This window comes from Mustelus asterias, chromosome 16 (assembly GCF_964213995.1).
Source record: "Mustelus asterias chromosome 16, sMusAst1.hap1.1, whole genome shotgun sequence".
Taxonomy (NCBI): Eukaryota; Metazoa; Chordata; class Chondrichthyes; order Carcharhiniformes; family Triakidae; genus Mustelus; species Mustelus asterias.
The window spans coordinates 74,971,064-74,995,488 of NC_135816.1; the positions used below are offsets into that span (position 1 = coordinate 74,971,064).

Sequence of the window (24,425 nt, forward strand, 5' to 3'; positions counted from 1 at the left end):
AGTCTCACAACACCAGGTTAAAGTCCAACGGGTTTATTTGGTAGCAAATACCATAAGCTTTCCCCATTTCCACTCCATCTGACGAAGGAGCAGCGCTCCGAAAGCTTATGATATTTGCTACCAAATAAACCTGTTGGACTTTAACCTGGTGTTGTGAGACTTCTTACTGGATAAAAGACAACATCATGAAATCATGAGAATCATCACAAGGGAACAAAGTTCAGGATTAATGATGAACTGCAGGATAATATAATCAATCATAGAGCTTACAAAGGCCAAAGCCATGACAGGATTGTCAAGCAAAATCCAGGATCCATCCAGAGTTTCACCGAATCCTTTGCACCTCCGCCATGTCAACGTTCCGACACCCCAGTAAGGAGAAACCTAGGCCCCAGTGGGTGGCGAAGACCCATCACCTCAGGCTACCTCCAGCTCTTCTCGATGAACACCAAGAACAAGATAACATTAGACCAGTGGTTGGAGTCTTCGACCAACTCCAAGTCTTGAAGACTGGATACAATCATCGAACTCAAGATGTCCAGCCTTCAAATGGGGATTGTGAAAGCTTGGCAGCCGGTTTCAAATTTGACCATGAATTCATCCTCAGTACCCCTCCTGGAGACTCCTCAAGCCCCATTTCCCTGAATCAATCAATCAGGATGTACGACATACCTTTAGTCCTTAGAAATACTGCTGCATGGTGAGTTTCCACCAAGGAAACTGCCCTCCCAACTGACAGGGATTCTCTTCTGCACTTCATCCATTCTCTTTAGGATATTTCGCAGTTCATTAATATGAGCACCGATAATCTGTGACAGGGAGCCAAAACTCACAGTGGAAGCCATCATCTCCCTGCCTACAGCATCACCAAGGTGCAGGCCTGCTCACCAGTGAAACCGCCAACGCGAACTGGTCCCCATCTTGCCATCTCCAACCGACTCAATCAAACAAGAATTTTCTTGACTTAACTCGGCTCTGCATCGCCAAAGTTTAGCCAGGATCTTCCAGGAACATAGCACAGATTATAGACATCAGGATCAAATAATTATGGGTTGTGCATCAGGATAAAAGAAAGGATTGAAAAATGAGCAGTGGCAAAGCTAGTGAAAACGCACCCACTCCCATGCTGACCCCCCTTCCATCATTATAAAAACTTCCATCATGTCCCTCTCAGCCTGCTTTTCTCTAAATCACCCAAACTCTTGGAGCTGATCCTCTGAACTTAAATCCGTCAGACTCTGTATCACCACAGCTTATCTATCTTTAATGGGTGATGGAATAGTGAACTAAACAAATTGTCCCCTCTCTGGAAAGTTCTGTGTGTGCAGGGTAACAGCTGTGTGGAAGGGCCATTTGTAATGAGAGTTGGTTTGTGTTTCAGTCGCGACTCAATGAGCTGCAAGACAATCTAGCGATGAGTTTCTCTGAATGGAGGAGAAAGCTGCTGGATGTTGAAGAATTCACAAAGAGACTGATTGAGGACGAGGGACAGCGAACTCTTTCACAGTTTAGAAACCGTTCAGCCTGTCTGACCTGCTGAGATTTTCCAGCATTTTCTGTTTTTGTGACTAGTGGGGTTCCGCATGGACCCCACTATTCATATTATATATTAATGATTTGGAAAAAGGAACTAAATGTATTATCTCCAAATTTGCAGATGACACAAAATTGGGTGGTACAGTGAGCTGTGAGGAGGATGCAGCGATGCTTCAGCATGATTGGGACAGGCTGAGTGTGTGGGCATATGCATGGCAGATGCAGTATAATGTGGATAAATGTGAGGTTATCCACTTTTGTAGCAGTAATAGGAAGACAGATTATTACTTGAATGGGTGTAAATTGAGAGAAACCTTGCTGTCCACGTGCATCAGTCACTGAAAGTAAGCGCACAGGTACAGCAGGCAGTAAAGAAGGCAAATGTTGGCCTCCATGGCGAGAGGATTTGAGCATAGGGATAGGGATGTTTTACTGCAATTTTGTAGGGCGTTGGTGAGGCCACACCTGGAATATTGTGTGCAGTTTTGGTGTCCTTATCTGAGGAAGGATGTCCTTGCTATAGAGGGAGTAGCCGAAGGTTTACCAGGCTGATGCCTGGGATGGCAGGTCTGTCATATGAGGAGAGACTGTCAGTTAGGATTATATTCACTGGAGTTTGGAAGAGTGAGAGGGGATCTCATTGAAACTTATAAAATTCTAACAGGATTAGACAGGGTAGATTCAGAAAGCATGTTACCAATGGTGGGGGAAGTGCAGAACTAGGGGACATAGTTTGGGGATAAGGGGTAAACCTTTTAGAACTGAGATGAAGATAAATTTCTTCACCCAGTGTGATGAATGTGTGGAATTCACTACCACAGAAAGTAGTTGCGGCCAAAACATTGATTTCAAGAAGAAATTAGATATAGATCATGGAGCTAAAGGGATCAAGAAAGATGGAGGGAAAGGGGGATCAAAATATTGAATTTGATGATCAGTCTTGATCATAAAGAATGGCGGAGCAGGCTCGAAGGATCGAACGGCCTATTCCTGCTTCTAGTTTCTATGTTTCTTTGGGAGATGGTTTGTCCATTGACTGATTTGATCTCCTCTTTTTATTCACAGAACTCGAAGCAACTCCTTTCTAGGTAAGTTTCTCTCACTCACACAGGACCTGCTGCTGATAGGGAGAAAAGTGACAGTAGAATCACAGTTTGGAAATCTTCCCAGATAATGTGCTTTTAAATGGAGGGATGTTTGTTACAAATATGAAGTTTATAACTGTTATGTTTTGGGTTAAGTGAAGGAATGAATGAGGAACCGTGATCTGTTCTGAATTCTCCTGAGAGGAAGGCCCAGATTTTTGCTGCCAAGATAGATAGCAGAGTCAGGAAATCTCCTGGCTTGTTCCACCCACCTCAGAAGAAAATCCCCTGAATGGCAGAAACTTTGCTTGCGTTGGAGGAGGGGTGGGGGTTGCAACTGTGTGTGTGTTGGACTTGGGCTTCCCTCCCACAGACACTAATTGGATCTATCTTGTACTTTTCCACTTGCCCTATCCATGCCAAATACCAAGCCATATCCCCACCCGTTCCCAAAGGACCTTCATCCCATCATGGCAACTCATGCATCCTGCAAATGCCCCCCATAGCTCTCATGCCAACTCAATGCCAGTCACGTCAACACAGTTCCCACCCACCTCATGACCCCTCATAGCCCCATGTCAACTTAATGCCCACTCATCTGTTACCCTTTGCTCTCACACCCTCCCTGCCAACTCACCCATTATTCACTATGGGAAGACCCTCAGAGCCATGTTGAGATTGAATAAAATAACGTTTTAAATATCTTTTACAACTTCCACTATCAAAAAAACTCCCTTTCATGAAGGCCAATTCTAAAATTTTAAATAGCTGTAAGTACTTAATCCTCAGTGTAATGTCAACAGTTGATGTAAATGGGAGACTAAATTTTTGTTTAACCTCTCGCTGACCCAGGCACAATTTTTTTATTTTAAAGGGCTGGAATTTAAATAACTTCACAGCTTGACAGTTCTACTGACATTATATGCCCTTCAAGAGCATTTATATCTACTTCCACACTGCAGGTTGAAGTCCTTGGCACAGCAAAAATGGAACTCAGCACTAATTTAAAATAGCCCTATCGAGATTGTGTTTTCTTTTTGTAAGTCATGCCCTGTCTCTATTCCCCAACCAACAAAAATGGGATCTGTCAGACATGGGGATGGGACTTCTGATTCCAGATCTGTCCACCATTTTGAAAGGTTTGCACCTCAATGGCTCTGCAAAAATCCGAGTATAAACTTGTGTGGCTTGTTTGTTAAAGATTAAGTCATGGCCCAGGTTGTTTCATTCAGAAGAAGGTGCAAAGTGTTCACGTTTGTGTACGCTGACTGAACAATCTTTGCCAACAGTCTCCAAAGTTTTGGGAAGGTGTTAAGAATGCCAGGTTTTGCAAATGGTTATATTTTAACTGTCTATTTGATTTCAAGATTGAATAGAGTTAGGGTCTAAAGAATAGCCGATTAGCATTTCTACTTGGATATAAGATCTCTGTGACTCATAATGCCATGGAGGTACTCTTTGAGAGTGCAACTGTTTATAAGGTATCCCTGTAACTCACAAATACAGGGAGTCTTCAATGATCTGAGGGGGAGAAGGAGAGGGAGGGAGAAATTTGCCAGATGGAATGTAGCGTGGATAAATGCAACCTTACCCCTTTTGGCAAGAAGAATATTGTAGCAGTTTATTATTTAAATGGAGAATGATTTCAAGCCTTGGTGTTACAGAGGGATCTGGATGTCCTGGGCAAATACCCAATCTTAACCTTCTAAATTTACGCTCCACTTCAGTAGATAACATTGCCCGTGCCCACCTCGATATTCAATGGGTGTCCATTCACTTGGAGCTGTATCTGTATTGGGGCCACCTTAGGTATGGTGACACAATTTAATAATGCTAGTTGCTCCACTTGAACCTGACTTATCTGTTGCATTCTGTTTTCAGGAGGCTTTGCCCTTTGATATGGCCATTGCATGCTCTGTTTGTTTTGGTAACCTTGCTTGGGGCAGGCTTCCTGGCTGCATGCACAGCACTGTTGTGCTGGTCGCTCCCTAAACTGTGGAGCTCTCTTTCAGCCTGTGTCGAGCCTTCCTGCTTTCTTTGCTTACTCACTTTTTCTTGCCCGAGACCGGGGTGCACGAGTATGTTCAACTGAGGACCTGGGTCTGCGGCAGTAGGGGACTCGCCTGAGCCTATGGACGTTACTATCTAAGGATCCTTGCAGCTCTTGGAGACCTTTCTCCGCATTCTCCTGAGCTAAAGCCAGCTCTATGGTTTTTTAAAAATCTGGGTCTGGTTCAGTTAAAAGCCTTCTTTGGCTTGGTAGATCATTTATGCAGCACACGAAACAGTCTCTCAGCATTTCCGGTAATGCTGTGTCATATTCGTAATGCTCCACCAGTTTTCTTAGTCACATCAGGACTTCTGTCACTGGTTCCCCTGCAAATCTGGTAGTTGTATTGAACTTGTACCATTGCAAGATCATGGTAGGTTTAGGATCGCAATGAATTGCCACCATTTCTACTAACTTATTTAAGGTCTTGGACTCCGGTGTTTCCGTATGTCAGACATTTTATAATACTGAATGTTGCAGCCCTTTTTGCCGAGTATTTGCTCAAGAAAAGTACCTAATTCTCTCAGCATATTGTGACCAGTCCTCAATACTCACGTTGTACGGCTCCAAGTTCCCAAAAAAATGGCATTGCACAACTAAATGATACAGGCTTATCAGGATCTGATGAGCAGGATTACCAAACATCACCAACCTAATAACTCCAGGAGTTGGTTGTGGAGGAACCGTGCTTTTATTGCACAAAATGAAAATAAATAATAACCACAAACCTGTGATGAACACAACAGGTCCCAACCAGGACTAAAAGGTTAATGGGCCGTCTCAGGATCTTGCTTTATACAGGGTTTGGTATACGATCTCCACCTGGTTGGCTAATTAGCAATCCCCAGGGAGTCGTATTCAACAAGCCCAACTGGGAGGTCAATTATTGATTTCCCCCTATAGATCATGAGGGTTATCACAAAGGGGAAAGCAAACATTTCCTGCATGAGGAAAGATGCTGAATGGTTGGCAAGTGGACTCTGATTGGTAGAGGCATTGCCATGGAGAATGCACCAGTTGATGATGACTGAGAGGTAACTGCTAAGCGTTGTTTGAAATTTAAACTAGGCAACTTGGCCTTGATTGGTCAAGGTATTTCCCTGGGGAATTCTCCTGATGAGTGCAGGAAGAAAAACTTCAACATATTTATTTTTTCAGTCATCCTCACGTTCTGTATTTGTTTATTTGGTTACTTTTCAGAAGTTATCGGTCTTTCCAGAGGTCATAACATGTTTAAAAGTGGTTTGAGGGATTATCAGGAAAACTTTGGAAAAAGACAGCAGTATAGGCCAAATTTTTCCAGCCTCTCCTGCCAGCAGGATCGTCCAATTCTGCGCGTGGCAACCATGTGGCGCGCTCGCCAGTGGACACGCAAAACCCTGTAGACATTAATGGGACTGGAAGCTGCCTCCACCACTATAAAAAATGCAATGGGGGGGGGTTGCGGAAAATCCCTTCCATGGTCTGTTCCATTGGTGTGTGGAGATCCCCAGGAGCCTGGTAAACAGGAATGGAGGAGTAAAGCAGGTGGCAAGATGCTGCAGTTAGGGGCTTGTGGTGCCATTCCTGCCAATCATTGAGAAAGGGGGAACATATAAGGGATACTGAGTATTGAAAGAGTTTGTGGAGGCCAATGTGTGGACTGGGCTTCTCCCTTCTGGAGAACAGTGGACAGTGAAAGGAGCAAGTCTTTGGCACAAACCTTGGTCATTCAGCTTCTCCAGTTTCTGATCTGCTGCTGGGCCACTGATACCACAGGCCTCACTTTACCTATACTCGCATTTCAGTTACTGTTACAATTATATCATCAGGCAATGACTTTCAAATGTTAATTATACAGGAGCCAAGTCAATGTCCTCAGATGTGTCTGCTAAAACTGAAAATCGATGGGAATGGGGTCAGATTGGGATTGTATTGCTTGATGCCAATATTTTACCCCACAATCCTCTTCCTCCCATTAAGGGTTAAAATGTTAATGTCTATGAGGGAACCTCACTGATTGCAGTTCCTTGCAGGATGTTTCTTCCCCTCTCTTTGCATGATTGTAGTGAGTGGCTGGGATGTTCCAGGATCCCTGCAGTGTGTTTTCTGATGGTGAAGTTGACTCTTCATTGGCCAGTGGTGGGATCCTCCTGTCCCACCGAAGTCTGCAGTGTTTTGCATGGCTTGCCCATCCTGCCAGCGGGGAATGCACTGTGGGTGTTCTCTTTCAGCAGGACTGGAAGATCCTGCTGGTGGGCAGAGTCAGAAGATCCCACCAGGGTAATTCTGCAGAGAGCGGGGTTCACAGACTGGGGACCCTTGGGATAATAACCATTATCAATAATGGAAGATGAGGCTCCAGCAGAGAGAAACTGGACTGAGCACAGCTGGATTTGAACATCACAAACTGAGCTGAAGTGACAGTAAACCAGGATCCCACTGCACGTGTGGAGATCAATGTGATTGCAGGGAGACTGTAAATCCTGGGATTCTGCCACTTTCAGGATGGGTTACTGCGGGGGTGGGGGGGGGAGGGGCGGGGGAGGTCACTCGGAGCATTAGAAGGGGGGGCAGGTTGTTGCGCTGATCACTTGTTCCTCTTTGGGTTTCTGATCTGAAATGTTCCTACTGATAAAAACATTCTTTCCTCTTTCATTACAGACTGACTGAGACCCAGAGAGTTGCAGACTCAGATGGTAGAGAACTCACCATGGACATGTCCGATATATCCAAAATTACCCAGAAGAGGCTGAATGAATGGGAAAAATTCCAGTCAGACATAATGAAAATCATCAGTAAGAAGGTGCAGTTTTTCTCCAATATGAGGGATTGAGTGCAGGTCAGGTTAGTGCGTTCAGACAGCTGGGAATATCCCTGAACTTTAATATCAATTCCCCGTGTGTGGATCAGGAGCCTGAGATTAATCCTCAGTCCCCAGTGACACCTGCTTTAAACATTCCTCACTGTAAACAGAGGTTGTATGTTCCTGTCCGGATTAAAGGCAAAGTAAATAGGAATAAGGAACCTTGGTTCTCGAGGGAGATTGTAACACTGATTAAGAGGAAGAGAGAGTTGTATGAAATGTACAGGCAGCAAGAAACAGATCAGATGCTCGAGGAGTATAAAAAGTGCAAGAAGCTACTTAAGAGGGAAATCAGGAGGGCTTTGGCAGACAGAGTGAAGGAAAATCCAAAGAGCTTCTATAGGTTTGTTAGGAGCAAAAGGATAGTGAGGGATAAAATTGGTCCTCTTGAAGATCAGAGTGGTCGGCTATGTATGGAACCGAAAGAAATGGGGGAGATATTAAATGGTTTTTTTGCATCCGTATTTACTAAGGAAACGGGCATGGAGTCTATGGAAATAGGACAAACAGGTAGGGAGGTCATGGAATCTTTACAGATTAAAGGGGAGGAGGTGCTTGCTGTCTTGAGGCAAATCAGAGTGGATAAATCCCCAGGACCGGACAGGGTATTCACACGGACCTTGAGGGAAGCTAGTGTTGAACTTTCAGGGGCCCTGGCAGACATATTTAAAATGTCAGTATTCACGGGGGAGGTGCCGGATGATTGGAGGGTGGCTCATGTTGTTCCGTTGTTTAAAAAAGGTTCCAAAAGAAATCCGGGAAATTATAGGCCAGTAAATTTGACGTCGGTGGTGGGCAAGTTATTGGAAGGTGTGATAAGGGATAGGATCTACAAATATTTGGATAGACAGGGACTTATTAGGGAGAGTCAACATGGCTTTGTGCGTGGTAGGTCATGCTTGACCAATCTATTAGAGTTTTTCGAGGAGGTTACCAGGAAAGTGGATGAAGGGAAGGCGGTGGATGTTGTCTACCTGGATTTCAGCAAGGCCTTTGACAAGGTCCCTCATGGGAGGTTAGTTAGGAAGGTTCAGTCACTGGGTATATATGGGGAGGTAGTAAATTGGATGAGACACTGGCTCAATGGAAAAAGCCAGAGAGTGGTTGTGGAGGATTGCTTCTCTGAGTGGAGGCCTGTGACTAGTGGTGTGCCGCAGGGATCGGTGTTGGGTCCATTGTTGTTTGTCATCTATATCAATGATCTGGATGATAATGTGGTAAATTGGATCAGCAAGTTTGCTGATGATACAAAGATTGGAGGTGTAGTGGACAGTGAGGAAGGTATTCAAAGCTTGCAGAGGGATTTGGACCAACTAGAAAAATGGGCTGAAAAATGGCAAATGGAATTTAACGCAGACAAGTGTGAGATGTTGCACTTTGGAAGGACAAACCAAAGTAGAACGTACAGGGTAAATGGTAGGACTCTGAAGAGTGCAGTTGAACAGAGGGATCTGGGAATACAGGTACAGAATTCCCAAAAAGTGATGTCACAGGTGGATAGGGTCGTAAAGAGTGCCTTTGGTACATTGGCCTTTATAAATCGGAGTATCGAATATAAAAGTTGGAGTGTTATGGTAAGGTTATATAAGGCATTGGTGAGGCCGAATTTAGAGTATTGTGTACAGTTTTGGTCACCTACAGGAAGGATGTAAATAAGGTTGAAAGAGTGCAGAGAAGGTTCACAAGGATGTTGCCGGGACTTGAGAAGCTGAGTTACAGAGAGAGATTGAATAGGTTGGGACTTTATTCCCTGGAGCGTCGAAGAATGAGGGGAGATTTGATAGAGGTGTATAAGATTTTGATGGGTACAGATAGAGTGAATGCAAGCAGGTTTTTTTCCACTGAGGCTAGGGGAGAAAAAAAACCAGAGGGCATGGGTTAAGGGTGAAAGGAGAAAAGTTTAAAGGGAATATTAGGGGGGGCTTCTTCACGCAGAGAGTGGTGGGAGTGTGGAATGAGCTGCCGGATAAAGTGGTAACATTTAAGAAAAACTTGGACGGGTTCATGGATGAGAGGGGTGTGGAGGGATATGGTCCAAGTGCAGGTCAGTGGGACTAGGCAAAAAGTGGTTTGGCACAGACAAGAAAGGCCTAAAGGCCTGTTTCTGAGCTGTAATTTTCTATGGTTGTATGGTTCTAATGGGGCAGAGCTTCACCCAGCATGGGTCAGGTAGAGGTGGGGTTACACACTGTCAATCAGCATTAGATCAATGTAGTAAAAGACCTCAGCTGCAATTTTCTAGCTCTGTCAGCATTGTTGGCCAATTCACTTTTCCACTCTCCAAATTTTCCCTTTCTGCCCATGAAAATGCCTGCCATTGGTGGGGTGTAAAATCCCGCTCTTCCAATAATTTAGCATCTTTCATGGTCTGAAGTTATCCCAAATGTCTTTACAGGCAATTAATTCCTATTTTTGAAGTGCGGTCACTGTTATAATGTAGAATATATAAGGATGGAATATATAACCCAGCATTGATTAATATGAAAGCGGTTGTACCTTGCTGTGTCAAAGTTCTCAACAACCATTTAAAACCATTTAAAAGTATTAAAATATTTTTAATTTAGTTTAAATTACTTTTTCTTGGGTGTTTTTTTAAAAAAAAATTTGAACTCTAACCCGGAAGTAGGCCGCTGGGTGTCCTGGGAAGGGTCAAATTTTATAAAAAGTTACTGGCCTGAGGAGTTGTCCTCATTGTTCAGCCAGAGTGAGACAGAGAGGAGAGATTTATTGCAGGAGTGCTGGGGTAAGAGATCTGCTTTTAAAATACTTTTAATTTAAAAATAATACTTTTAATTTAGTTTAAATTACTTTTTTGTGGGTGTTTTAAAAAAAAAAAGACTTTGAACTCTAACCTGGAAGTAGGCCGCTGGGTGTTCTGGGAAGGGCCAAATTTTTCTTCAGCGTGCGGGAGGTATAAAAGCAGGCTGCACTATTCAATGGGCAGTGGAGTGAGAAGGGAGCAGAGTGAGAGCTGAAGGGCTTAGGCGGAAAGGGCGAGTCGGGGTAAGTTTAATCCTTAAGTACGTTTCTCTGTGTTCCTTGAAATAAGAAGGGAAATTATGAGTGTGAGGCCAGTCTGTTGTTCCCAATGTGGGAGGTCCTGGAGGCTCCTGGCCTCCCGGGCGTGATGGGTGTGTCGAGCTGCGGTTCCTAAGGGACCATGTTAGAGAACTGGAACTGCAGCTCGAGGATCTTCATCTGGTTAAGGAAATTGAGGAGATGATAGACAGGTGGTCACACCAGGGCTACGGGAGGCAGACAAGTGGGTAACATCCAGGAAGGGGAAAGCTCAGGTGATAGAGAGCACCCCGGTGGATGTGCCCCTTCACAATAAGTACTCCTGTCTAAGCACTGCTGGAGGGGGACAGCCCACCTGGGGGAAGCAGCAGTGGCCTTGTCCCTGGAGCAGAGTCCGGCCCTGTAACTCAGGGGGATAAGGAAAGGAGGAGGAAGGCAGTATTAATTGGGGACTCAACAGTAAGGGGGTCGGACAGGTGTTTTTGCGGAGGCAGATGGGAGTCTTGGATGGTGGTCTGCCTCCCTGGTGCCGGGATCTGGGATGTCTCTGATCGCGTCCCAGATATCCTGAGGTGGGAGGGAGAGGAGCCAGAGGTCGTGGTACATATTGGTACCGCTGACATAGGTAGGAAGATGGAAGGGGTCATGAAAAGAGAATATAGGGAGTTAGGTAGACAGTTGAGAAGGAGGAACGCAAAGGTAGTAATCTCAGGATTGCTGCCTGTGCCACAGGAAAGTGAGAGCAGGAATGGAGTGAGGTAGAGGATGAATGCGTGGCTGAGGGACTGGAGCAGGGGGCAGCGATTCAGGTTCCTGGATCATTGGGACCTCTTTAGGGGAAGGTGTGACCGGTACAAAAAAGACGGGTGGCCCTTGAATCCCAGGGGGACCAATATCCTGGCAGGAAGGTTGGTTAAGGCTACTGGGGAGACTTTAAACTAGAAAAGTTGGGAGGAGGGAATCGAGATGAGGTGACTGGGAGCGAGGAGGGTAGCCCACAAATAGAGAAGGATTGTAGACAGCATAAGAGGGAGAATAGACGGGTGATGGAGAAGGGGAGAGCTCAGACCAAAGGTTTGAGATGTGTCTATTTTAACACCAGGAGTGTAGTGAATAAAGTGGATGAGCTTAGAGTGTGGATCGATGCTTGGAAGTGTGATGTGGTGGCCATTACGGAGACTTGGGGACAGGGACAGGACTGGATACTTCAGGTGCCGGGTTTCAGAAAGGACAGAGAGGGGGTGGGGGGGGGAAGAGTGGCACTGCTGATCAGGGATAGTGTCACAGCTGTAGAGAAGGTGGAAGCCGTGGAGGGATTGTCTACGGAGCCTCTGTGGGTGGAAGTTCGGAGCGGGAAGGGGTTGATAACTTTGCTGGGTGTTTTCTACAGGCTGCCCAATAGTAACAGGGATGTTGAGGGGCAGATAGGGAAACAGATCCTGGAGAGATGTAGTAATAACAGGGTTGTCGTGATGGGAGACTTTAATTTCCCAAACAACGATTGGAATATCCCAAGGGTAAGGGGTTTGGATGGGGAGGAGATTGTGAGGTGTGTTCAGAAGGGTTTCCTGACACAGCATGTGGATAAACCTACAAGAGGAGAGGCTGTACTCGATCTGGTACTGGCTAATGAGCCTGGACAGGTGTCGGATCTCTCAGTGGGGGAGCATCTTGGGGATAGTGATCATAACTCTATCTCCTTTACGCTAACATTGGAAAGAGATAGGATCAGGCAAGCTAGGAAAGTGTTTATCTGGAGTAAGGGGAAATATGAAGCCATCAGGCAAGAGACTGGAGGCGTAAATTGGAAGGAGGCATTCTCAAGGAAAAGTACTGAAGTAAGGTGGCAGATTTTCAAGGAATGTTTGTCTGGAGTTCTGCATGACAACATTCCGATGAGATAGGGAGGTGTTGGTAGGTTACGGGAACCGTGGTGCACGAAAGCTGCGCTGAACCTAGTGAGAAAGAAAAGGAAAGCGTACAAAAGGTTCAGAGAGCTAGGCGATGATAGGGATCTAGATGAATATACGGCTTGTAGGAAGGGACTTAAGAAAGAAATTAGGAGAGCCAGAAGGGGTCACGAGAAGGCCTTGGCAGATAAGATTAAGGAGAACCCTAAGGCGTTCTATAAATATGTGAAGAGTAAAAGGATGAGATGTGAAGGAATAGGACCTATAAAATGTGAAGGTAAGAAAGTCTGTACAGAACCGGTAGAAATAGCAGAGGTGCTTAATGAATATTTTACCTCGGTATTCACGGTGGAAAAAGACCTTGGTGGTTGTACTACAGGATTGAGGCGGACTGAAAAGATTGAGTATGTGGACATTAAGAAAGAGGATGTGCTGGAAATTTTGAATAGCATCAAAATAGATAAGTCGCCGGGACCGGATGGGATGTACCACAGGTTACTGTGGGAGGCGAGGGAAGAGATTGCAGAGCCTCTGGCAATGATCTTTGCGTCGTCGATGGAGACGGGAGAGGTTCCGGAGGATTGTGGATGTGGTTCCTCTCGTCAAGAAAGGGAATAGGGATAGCCCAGGAAATTACCGACTGGTGAGTCTAACCTCAGTGGTAAGTTGATGGAGAAGATCCTGAGGGACAGGATTTATGAACATTTAGAGAAGTTTAGTATGCTCAAAAGTAGTCAGCACGGTTTGGTCAAAGGCAAATCGTGCCTTACGAGCCTGGTGGAATTCTTTGAAAATGTGACTAAACACATTGACGAAGGGAAAGCGGTAGGTGTGGTTTACATGGACTTCAGCAAGGCGTTCGATAAGGTTCCCCATGCAAGACTTCTCGAGAAAGTGAGAGGGCATGGGATCCAAGGGGCTGTTGCCTTGTGGATTGAGAACTGGCTTGCCTGCAGAAGGCAGAGAGTGGTTGTAGATGGGTCTTTTTCTGAATTGAGGTCGGTAACCAGTGGAGTGCCCCAGGGATCTGTTCTGGGACCTTTGCTGTTTGTCATTTTCATAAATGACCTGGATGAGGAAGTGGAGGGATGGGTTGGTAAGTTTGCCAATGACACGAAGGTTGGTGGTGTTGTGGATAGGTTGGAGGGATGTCAGAAGCTGCAGCGTGACATAGATAGGATGCAAGTCTGGGCGAAGAAGTGGCAAATGGACTTCAACCCGGATAAATGTGTAGTGGTCCATTTTGGCAGGTCAAATGGGATGAAAGAGTATAATATCAAGGGTAAGACTCTTAGCAGTGTAGAGGATCAGGAGGACCTTGGGGTCCGGGTCCATAGGACTCTTAAATCGACCTCGCAGGTAGAGGAGGTGGTTAAGAAGGCATATGGTGTGCTGGCCTTCATCAATTGAGGGATTGAGTTTAGGAGTCAGGAGATAATGTTGCAGCTTTATAAGACCCTTGTCAAACCCCACTTGGAGTACTGTGCTCAGTTCTGGTCGCCTCATTACAGGAGGGATGTGGAAATGATTGAAAGGGTGCAGAGAAGATTTACAAGGATGTTGCCTGGATTGGTTGGCATGCCTTAGAGGATGGGCTGAGGGAGCTTGGTCTTTTCTCCTTGGAGAGACGAAGGATGAGAGGTGACCTGATAGAGGTGTACAAGATGTTGAGAGGTATAGATCGGGTGGATTCTCGGAGGCTTTTTCCCAGGGCTGAAATGGCTGCTACGAGAGGACACAGGTTTAAGGTGCTGGGGAGTAGGTACAGAGGAGATGTCAGGGATAAGTTTTTCACTCAGAGGGTGGTGGGTGAGTGGAATCGGCTGCTGTCAGTGGTGGTGGAGGCAAACTCGATAGGGTCTTTTTAAGAGACTCCTGGATGAGTACATGGGACTTAATAGGATTGAGAGTTATAGGTAAGCCTAGGTAGGTAGGGACATGACCAGCGCAACTTGTGGGCCGAAGGGCCTGTTTGTGCTGTATTTTTTCTATGTTCTAACCATGTGCTTTATTTACAGTGCCAGCTTCCAGCGAATACAGTGAGGAAGAGAACCCATTGAAAGAAACTTCTCCCTCAGAAAGCTCCTCTAGGGCAGCCACTGTCGTACAGAATGCCCTCAAGCCATTGACTGGGATTGATGAAAGAGCAGGAATATCCCAAGGTGTGTTTATCATCTTAAACCGTGATTACAGTGAGTCTAATTTAGACTTAACTCTTTTAAGTGATGTTCCTTCACTCAGGATTTAGTGTGAGGATTTTAAGGTTCAAATTCTTGTTCCCTCCTGAAGTGGGAAAAATATACAGAAGAGTACACTTTAAAAATGACTGCCTGGCCCATAAAGAGTTAAGACTACAAACAGGCACTGACTCTTAGCCCAGCCAATTACTTAGGATTAAAGACACTGAGACAACTACTTGTAAATTAAAATATGCAGGAATTAGATACTGCAGGAAGCCAGTGGAAATAGGGACAAAAGGGTCTGGTAAAGAGATTAGCCATGATGTGGAGATGCCGGCGTTGGACTGGGGTAAGCACAGTAAGAAGTCTCACAACACCAGGTTAAAGTCCAACAGGTTTATTTGGTAGCAAATACCATAAGCTTTCGGGGGGCTGCCCCTTTGTGACGAAGGAGCAGCGCTCCGAAAGCTTATGGTATTTGCTACCAAATAAACCTGTTGGACTTTAACCTGGTGTTGTGAGACTTCTTAAAGAGATTAGCTGCAGGTGGGATCAGGAATACAAAATGCAGGAAAACCAATTACTGTAAACTACTGTATGAATAGACCGAAACTAAAGTCATTGATAGTCACTGACGTAGGAAATGTATCCATTCATAGAACAATGCGATGTTAACAATGCTTATGTCTGTATCAGTCTGTATTCGTCTATAACGATGTGTTTAACGATCGATCACCTACTTGATTACAATGATGTGATAATGGCTAGATGTCCGGTCCATCTATTGTGTAAAGGGTATAAAGATGGACCGCTCCTATTGTCTCATGAGAGAAGGTAGCTGTTTGGCAGCACTGCGGAGTGCCAGTGCCTTTTCTCCACGAAGCTTCGTTAAAATAAAGCTGTATTCTTGAAACCTTCAAGCCTGACCTAGTGGTACTTTTCCCACAACACTCCTCACAGCTTGGAACTGGTTCAAGTCTCAGACCCAGGCCAATGGGAATGTTGGTGAATTCTGACAGAACAGAGAGTAACAGTTTATTGGACAGAAGGGACATCAGATTCATCTCAACTGAATCAATCATTGGCTGTGTGAGAATGTTAAGATGTGGAGATGCCGGCGTTGGACTGGGGTAAACACAGTAAGAGGTTTAACAACACCAGGTTAAAGTCCAACAGGTTTATTTGGTAGCAAAAGCCACACAAGCTTTCGGAGCTCCAAGCCCCTTCAGGTGAGTGGGAATTCTGTTCACAAACAGGGCATATAAAGACACAGACTCAATTTACATGAATAATGGTTGGAATGCGAATACTTACAGCTAATCAAGTCTTTAAGAAACCAAACAATATGAGTGGAGAGAGCATCAAGACAGGCTAAAAAGATGTGTATTGTCTCCAGACAAGACAAGCAGTGAAACTCTGCAGGTCCAGGCAACTGTGGGGGTTACAAATAGTGTGACATGAACCCAATATCCCGGTTGAGGCCGTCCTCATGTGTGCGGAACTTGGCTATCAGTTTCTGCTCAGCGACTCTGCGCCGTCTTGTGTCGTGAAGGCCGCCTTGGAGAACGCTTACCCGAATATCAGAGGCTGAATGCCTGTGACTGCTGAAGTGCTCCCCAACAGGAAGAGAACAGTCTTGCCTGGTAATTGTCGAGCAGTGTTCATTCATCCGTTGTCGCAGCGTCTGCATAGTTTCCCCAATGAACCATGCCTCGGGACATCCTTTCCTGCAGCGTATCAGGTAGACAACGTTGGCCGAGTTGCAAGAGTATGTACCGTGTACCTGGTGGATGGTGTTCTCACGTGAGATGATGGCATCTGTGTCGATGATCCGGCACGTCTTGCAGAGGTTGCTGTGGCAGGGTTGTGTGGTGTCGTGGTCACTGTTCTCCTGAAGGCTGGGTAGTTTGCTGCAGACAATGGTCTGTTTGAGGTTGTGCGGTTGTTTGAAGGCAAGAAGTGGGGGTGTGGGGATGGCCTTGGCGAGATGTTCGTCTTCATCAATGACATGTTGAAGGCTCGGAGGAGATGCCGTAGCTTCTCCGCTCCGGGGAAGTACTGGACGACGAAGGGTACTCTGTCCACTGTGTCCTGTGTTTGTCTTCTGAGGAGGTCGGTGCGGTTTTTCACTGTGGCGCGTTGGAACTGTTGATCAATGAGTCGAGCGCTATATCCTGTTCTTATGAGTGCATCTTTCAGCGTCTGGAGGTGTCTGTTGTGATCCTCCTCATCCGAGCAGATCCTGTGTATACGGAGGGCTTGTCCGTAGGGGATGGCTTCTTTAACGTGTTTAGGGTGAAAGCTGGAGAAGTGGAGCATTGTGAGGTTATCCGTGGGCTTGCGGTAAAGTGAGGTGGTGAGGTGACCATCCTTAATGGAGATGCGTGTGTCCAAGAATGCAACCGATTGCGGAGAGTAGTCCATGGTGAGTCTGATGGTGGGATGGAACTTGTTGATGTCATCATGGAGTTGTTTCAGTGATTGTTCACCATGATTGTTCACAGGTTCAAACAAGACTTCTTCACCGCACGGGACCTTCAACCGATGCTATACACTAGATACATCGATGACATTTTCTTCCTTTGGACTCATGGTGAACAATCACTGAAACAACTCTATGATGACATCAACAAGTTCCATCCCACCATCAGACTCACCATAGACTACTCTCCGGAATCGGTTGCATTCTTGGACACACGCATCTCCATTAAGGACGGTCACCTCAGCACCTCACTGTACCGCAAGCCCACGGATAACCTCACGATGCTCCACTTCTCCAGCTTCCACCCTAAACACATTAAAGGAGCCATCCCCTACGGACAAGCCCTCCGTATCCACAGGATCTGCTCGGATGAGGAGGATCGCAACAGACACCTCCAGACGCTGAAAGATGCACTCATAAGAACAGGATATAGCGCTCGACTCATTGATCAACAGTTCCAACGCGCCACAGCGAAAAACCGCACCAACCTCCTCAGAAGACAAACACAGGACACAGTGGACACAGTACCCTTCATCGTCCAGTACTTCCCCGGAGCGGAGAAGCTAGGGGCATCTCCTCCGGAGCCTTCAACATGTCATTGATGAAGACGAACATCTTGCCAAGGCCATCCCCACACCCCCACTTCTTGCCTTCAAACAACCGCACAACCTCAAACAGACCATTGCCCGCAGCAAACTACTCAGCCTTCAGGAGAACAGTGACCACGACACCACACAACCCTGCCACAGCAACCTCTGCAAGACGTGCCGGATCATCGACACAGATGCCATCATCTCACGTGAGAACACCATCCACCAGGTACACGGTACATACTCTTGCAACTCGGCCAACGTTGTCTACCTGATACGCTGCAGGAAAGGATGTCCCGAGGCATGGTACATTGGGGAAACTATGCAGACGCTGCGACAACGGATGAATGAACACCGCTCGACAATCACCAGGCAAGACTGTTCTCTTCCTGTTGGGGAGCACTTCAGCGGTCACGGGCATTCGGCCTCTGATATTCGGGTAAGCGTTCTCCAAGGCGGCCTTCGCGACACACGACGGCGCAGAGTCGCTGAGCAGAAACTGATAGCCAAGTTCCGCACACACGAGGACGGCCTAAACCGGGATATTGGGTTCATGTCACACTATTTGTAACCCCCACAGTTGCCTGGACCGGCAGAGTTTCACTGGCTGTCTTGTCTGGACACAATACATATCTTTTTAGCCTGTCTTGATGCTCTCTCCACTCACGTTGTTTTGTTTCTTAAAGACTTGATTAGTTGTAAGTATTCGCATTCCAACCATTATTCATGTAAATTGAGTTTGTGTCTTTATATGCTCTATTTGTGAACAGAATTCCCACTCGCCTGAAGAAGGGGCTTGGAGCTCCGAAAGCTTGTGTGGCTTTTGCTACCAAATAAACCTGTTAGACTTTAACCTGGTGTTGTTAAACATCTTACTGTGAGAATGTTAATCCAGCTGTTGGAAGGATGGGACAGTAACAAGGAGGGTGTAATTTCCTAACTGTTAGGGGTTGTGGGTTTTACACTGAAAGAAAAGACTTGGTTTGCATACATGGATTTTATTGAAAGACATATTTCCTGCTCTGCACAGAGTATAAAACTGAACATAAAGCAGCCTGAGCACAAACCTTAATGACATCACCATCAAATCATGTGATTAGTTCTTTAAGCAACCTGCAAACTATTTACATATATATCATCCCTCCCCCTATACTACAGTACCACGCATCATTAATCATTATACACAGTCAATATGTTGACCAAGAGGATGTTAGTTCCTCTTTGGTTGTATATGACCAAAGAGCTATGAGTTATTTGAATCATCGATAGTCACGGGTGAGGTGCCTGAAGATTGGAGAGTGGCAAATGTTGTGTCTTTATTTAAAAAGGGCTGCAGGGAAAAGCGTGGGAACTACAGGCCAGTGAGCCTCACATCTGGGGTGGGTAAGTTGTTGGAAGATATTTTGAGAGACAGGACCTGCAGGCATTTAGAGATGCAAGGACTGATTAGGGACAGTCAGCATAGCTTTGTGAGTGGAAAATCATGTCTCTCAAATTTGATTGAGTTTTTTTGAAGGGGTAAGCAAGAAGGTAGATGAGGGCAGTGCAGTTGATGTTGTCTAATGTGGACTTTAGCAAGGCCTTTTACAAGGTATCGCATGCTAGGTTGTTGCATAAGGTTAAATTTCACGGGATCCAGGGTGGATACAAAATTGGCTCCTTGACAGAAGCCAGAGGGTGGTTGTAGAGGGTTGTTTTTCAAACTGGAGGCCTGTGACCAGCGGTGTGCCTCAGGGATCAGTGCCCCGTCCACTGTTGTTTGTCATTTATATTAATGATTTGGATGAGAATATGGGAGGCATGGTTAGTAAGATTGGTGCCATAGTGGACAGTGAAGAAAGTTATCTTCGATTGCAATGGGATCTTGATCAATTGGGCTGATGAATGGCAGATGAAGTTTAATTTAGACAAATGCGAGGTGATGCATTTTGGTAGATTGAACCTGGGTAGGACTCCCTCAGTTAATGGTAGGGTGTTGGGGAGAGTTACAGAACAAAGAGATCTAGGTGTACATGTTCATAGCGCCTTGAAAGTGGAGTTACAGGTGGACAGAGTGGTGAAGAAGGCATTCGGCATGCTTGGTTTCATTGGTCAGAACATTGAATACAGTAATTGGGATGTCTTGTTGAAGTTGTACAAGATTTGGAATACTGTGTACAGTTCTGGTCACCCTATTATAGAAAGGATATTATTAAACTAGAAAGAGTGCTGAAAAGATTTACTAGGTTGCTACCAGGACTTGATGGTTTGGGATATAAGGAGAGGCTGGATAGACTGGGACTTTTTTCTCTGGAGCGTAGGAGGCTGAGGGGTGATCTTATAGAGGTCTATAAAATAATGAGGGGCACAGATCAGCTAGATAGTCAATATCTTTTCCCAAAGGTAGGGGAGTCTAAAACGAGAGGGCATAGGTTTTAAGGGGAGAGATACAAAAGTGTCCAGAGGGGCAATTTTTTCACAGAGGGTGGTGAGTGTCTGGAACAAGCTGCCAGAGGTAGTAGTAGAGGCGGGTACAATGTTGTCCTTTAAAAAGCATTTAGATAATTACATAGATAAGATGGGTATAGAGGGATATGGGTGGCATGGACAAGTTGGATCGAAAGGTCTGTTTCCATGCCGTAAACTTCTAACATTCTTGTATGGATAAGATCTTCAGTTGGAGCTCTTCATCATATCTCTGGATATTCTCCTCTTCATGGTCATAGTTCTTTTCTTCTACGTTGTAAATTCTTTTTGTACAATGCAACTTGTACTTCTTCTTGACAGTACCCAGATTCTTCTGAATATCTTCCTCAAGGGAAACTTGCCTAGACCACAAGCTTTTGCAATGTGAACCATTTTTGCCACAACTCTTGCATTGGCTATCCTTCCTCCAGCATTCACTCGTTGAATGGGCCATTTTTGGCACTTGTGTGATATGCTTGTTATAGTTTTGACTTCTTATGAGCAGTTCCTAATGTGTGTATCTTCATCCCTGCACCAAATGGTGAAGCCTCTTTAGCAGCCAGTTCCATCGACACTGTAATTTCTACTGCCATCTTTATTCAGTAAGCAATATTCTTTGGATCACCTCATTTGGAGACCACAAACTAGATGATCACAAAGAGTATCTTCTAATGACTCAAACTCACAATGTTGTGCCAGCCTTTTTAAGGTTGCTGCAAACTGAGCAATGTTTTCGCCTTCCACTTGATTCCTTTAGTCGAACCTGAACCATTCTGCGATGATCAATGGCTTTGGAGAGTAATACTCTTCAAGGATCTTTGTCAAGTCATCCTAAGTTTTGTTTCCTGGCCTTTCTGGATAAGCCAAGCTTCGGAGCAAGTTAAACATTTTATTTCCTATTTTACTGAGAGAACCTGGTACAAGCAACTTGTTTTAAATTTGAATCGTTTGCACAAAGTGCTGAAAACACTCTACATAGGAACTTCCATGATTCATTTACTTAATTGAAAGGGCCCATGGAATCTAATTGACCTGCCATTTCTCTTGCAGACACTAGTGACTCGAGACTGCTCAGTTTATATATTTTACCCTGGAGATGGCTGACTTGGTGTATTTTCTTTGAAATGGCCCGAGCCATAAAGTAATGCATCCCTTTTCAAAAATGCCAAATGCTGCCTGAAATCTCACCCTTTTCTGACTGGAAAAATCAGAAATTCTTAACTTCTGAAAAATAATAAAATCTCTGTAAAATAATCTTAGAGCAGAATATTAATAAAGAGGTTTCATTTGTGAACATTTTCTTACTTCGCCTTTCTTCACTGGCAGTTCAGTTTTTAATGCCTTCTCATATTCAAAGTGTGAAACAATGTTTCTCTGTGCTGTAGGATCTTTCTCAACGTCCTCGATGAAACAAAATCCTGCTCATCACCAATTTTCTTTCTGTAATGTCCTAATTATGTTGGGGGTTGTGGGTTTTATACAGAAAAGAAAAACGTGGTTTGCACACGTGGATTCAAAGTAACACAAAATATTTTATTGAAAAAGATGTTCTCTGCTCTGCATAGAATACAAAACTGAAAGTAAAACAGCAGTCTGAGCACATACCCTAATGACATCGCCGTCAAAACATGTGATTAGCTTTTAAAGCAACCTGCAATTCTTTTAAATATAAAACAGAGGGAGAGTGGTTAGGACACACTGCTGTATTCAGAATGGAACAGTAACAGGAGAGAGAGCCCAGGACAAACTCTTATATTCAGGATGGGACAGTGACAGGAGGGAGAGAGCCCAGGATACATTCCTGTGAGCTTTGTATTCCCTGTAATGTCAGTACTGAGATTGTGGCACTGTAGGTATAAGGCTGTGGGATGCGTTGTATGTCGGTGAAGCCCTTCCACTGTGTCTGGGAGAATGTCTTCATAGTTCCGGCAGTTGTGTGATTAAACTGACTGTTACTGTGTCTCCCACTGCAGTGCTCGCACTGAGTCTACAGCACTGAGATCCACACACTGCTATTCAACAGAGATTCTATTCAAAGACCATTTATTTAACATGGGAAGAATACAGTCTAACAGGTAATATGGTGCTGACAGTGTCTGGGAAATACTGACTCTCCTACACTGCAGCTGTCAATCATTGATCTGAATGGAAAATCCTGTCTGACCAATCTCTTCCCTCCTCTCTAGGGAAAAGGTCATTGAGCCTGGATCCAAAAACAGCAAACTACAACTTGGTTCTGTCTAATGATCTGAGACCAGTAACATGGAATGAAAAAGAACAGCCCTATGCACCTAACCCAGAGAGGTTTAAAGACCGGCCCCAGGTTCTCTGCTCCCAGAGCTTCTCCTCAGGAAACCACTCCTGGGATGTGGAGACTGATGGTGATTACTGGAGAATGGGGGTTGTATATAGAAGCTTAGAGAAGGAGGGGGAATTTTCTTACCTTGAGAACAATAATAAATCTTGGAGTTTGGATTTTATAGCTGGTTATCTCACAGCGTGGCACAATTCCCAGTTCACAGTCCTCCCATCAATTCCATCTCAGAACAAGATTCGAGTGCAGTTGGACTATGAGGCTGGGACTTTATCATTTTACCGCTTCACTGACGAGCTGAAACATTTATACACCTTTCAAACCACATTCACTCAACCCCTCTTTCCAGCGTTTTATAGTTGAGACAAAACACTAACACTGTTAAATTAATCCTGATATCTAAGACTTTGACACATCACAGAGGGGGTGGCATGGTGGCACAGTGGTTGGCACTGCTGCCACAGAGCCAGGGATCAGATTCAATTCCAGTCTTGGGTGTCTGTCTGTGTGGAGTTTGCACATTCTCCATGTGTACCTGGGTTTCCTCTGGGTGTTTCAGTTTCCTTCCACAGTCCAAAAATGTGCAGGGTGTTAGGCATCAGACCTGAAACTCCAAGGTATGCTATGAGTTAGCCTAGACCCCAGCTTTTGCATTTAATTTGGCATCAGGGTGAGCATAAGATAGTTTGCTCCAGGTATGATGCAAATGACCCACTAGGATGCTTTTATCAAAACAAACTTTATTTAAGAACACAGTTAGAGTAAAACAAAAAGAATTAACATAACTTTTACCAATTAAAATACTTAAACATAACAAAATATAATTCTTAGCAGTATCCCCCATAGACATAAACCCCTTCTTTACAACCTGTTAGCATAGAAAGCAAAGATTTCATGGGTACTAGATTTCCAGCCTTTTAGCACCTCTGGACAGAGATCCAGACGGCACTTTCAAGAAGGTTATATCCTCAAACATCAGAACTTCAAAGAAGTAAACCTAATCTCCCAGTCTCCCAGACTTCAGAGACAGAAAGGGATACCTCTCTCTGCAGCTTACAAAACAGCAACCTCTCAGAGAAAGAGACTTATTTCCTGGCAGATTCCATCCTCCAACTTCAGAGAGGGCAAAGAGAGGCTCTACTGTCCAACAACTCAAAGCAACGTCTGACTTGATTCTTCTGTGCAAGCCTCAATCTACCCAGTCATATGATCTTACCTGTCAATCAACCTAATCAAGTCCTATTCTGCAAAACCCCAGAGGAACCACGAAAAACAACAGAACAGCATTAGTCCAGATTAAAACAAATATTCTAGCAATTAGAAGCAATTATGCTGCTGCAGTAACAATACAGGGCTGCTGCATGTCGACAAAATGGCATCGATAATAAAAAAAACTGCTAAAACATATCTGGCACAAAGAACATGACAAATACATTTCTTAAAGACACATTATCATCACAAGGATAGGTGGATTGGCCACAATAAATTACCCTTTAGTGTCCAAAGATATGCAAGTTAGATAGATCAGCCAGCGTAAATACGCGTGGTTACAGGGATGGGCCTAGGTAAGATGCTCTTTCAGAGAGTCAATGCAGATAATGCCTCTTTCAGATTTTTGAACTCTAAAAGATACAGAAAACTGCAAGGGCCCAAGGTAAAATTATTCTCCCAGTATTTGGGCATTGGGCCACATTTGAATGGAGCTCTGCTATGACATCAAGGTTGAAGAGTAAATCGAAAGTACTTTTTAAATTTATAACAATTTACAGATGAATTCACATCCATTCTTCCTCTTCTACCTTCCTCCAAGGAAATTAAGGCTGAGATGATCCATTCTGAAAGTCCAGCCAGAATATGTCGTATTAAGTGTCACTTCATGTTTGGTGTGATCCGATGATGTCATTACCAGGTCACCCCCTCTGGTCTCCGTGTCTGATGATGTCAGGAACTATGACGTTTCTCCAGATCTG

At 44.8% G+C, this 24,425-nt stretch overlaps 2 pseudogenes; one reads left to right on the forward strand and one right to left on the reverse strand.

The window, feature by feature from the left end:
- The window catches only part of LOC144505366 (uncharacterized), a 26,785-nt pseudogene extending 26,433 nt beyond the window's left edge, over window positions 1-352 (reverse strand).
- On the forward strand, window positions 351-22,845 carry LOC144505367 (E3 ubiquitin-protein ligase TRIM39-like; annotated as a pseudogene).
- The last annotated feature ends 1,580 nt before the right edge of the window (window positions 22,846-24,425 follow it).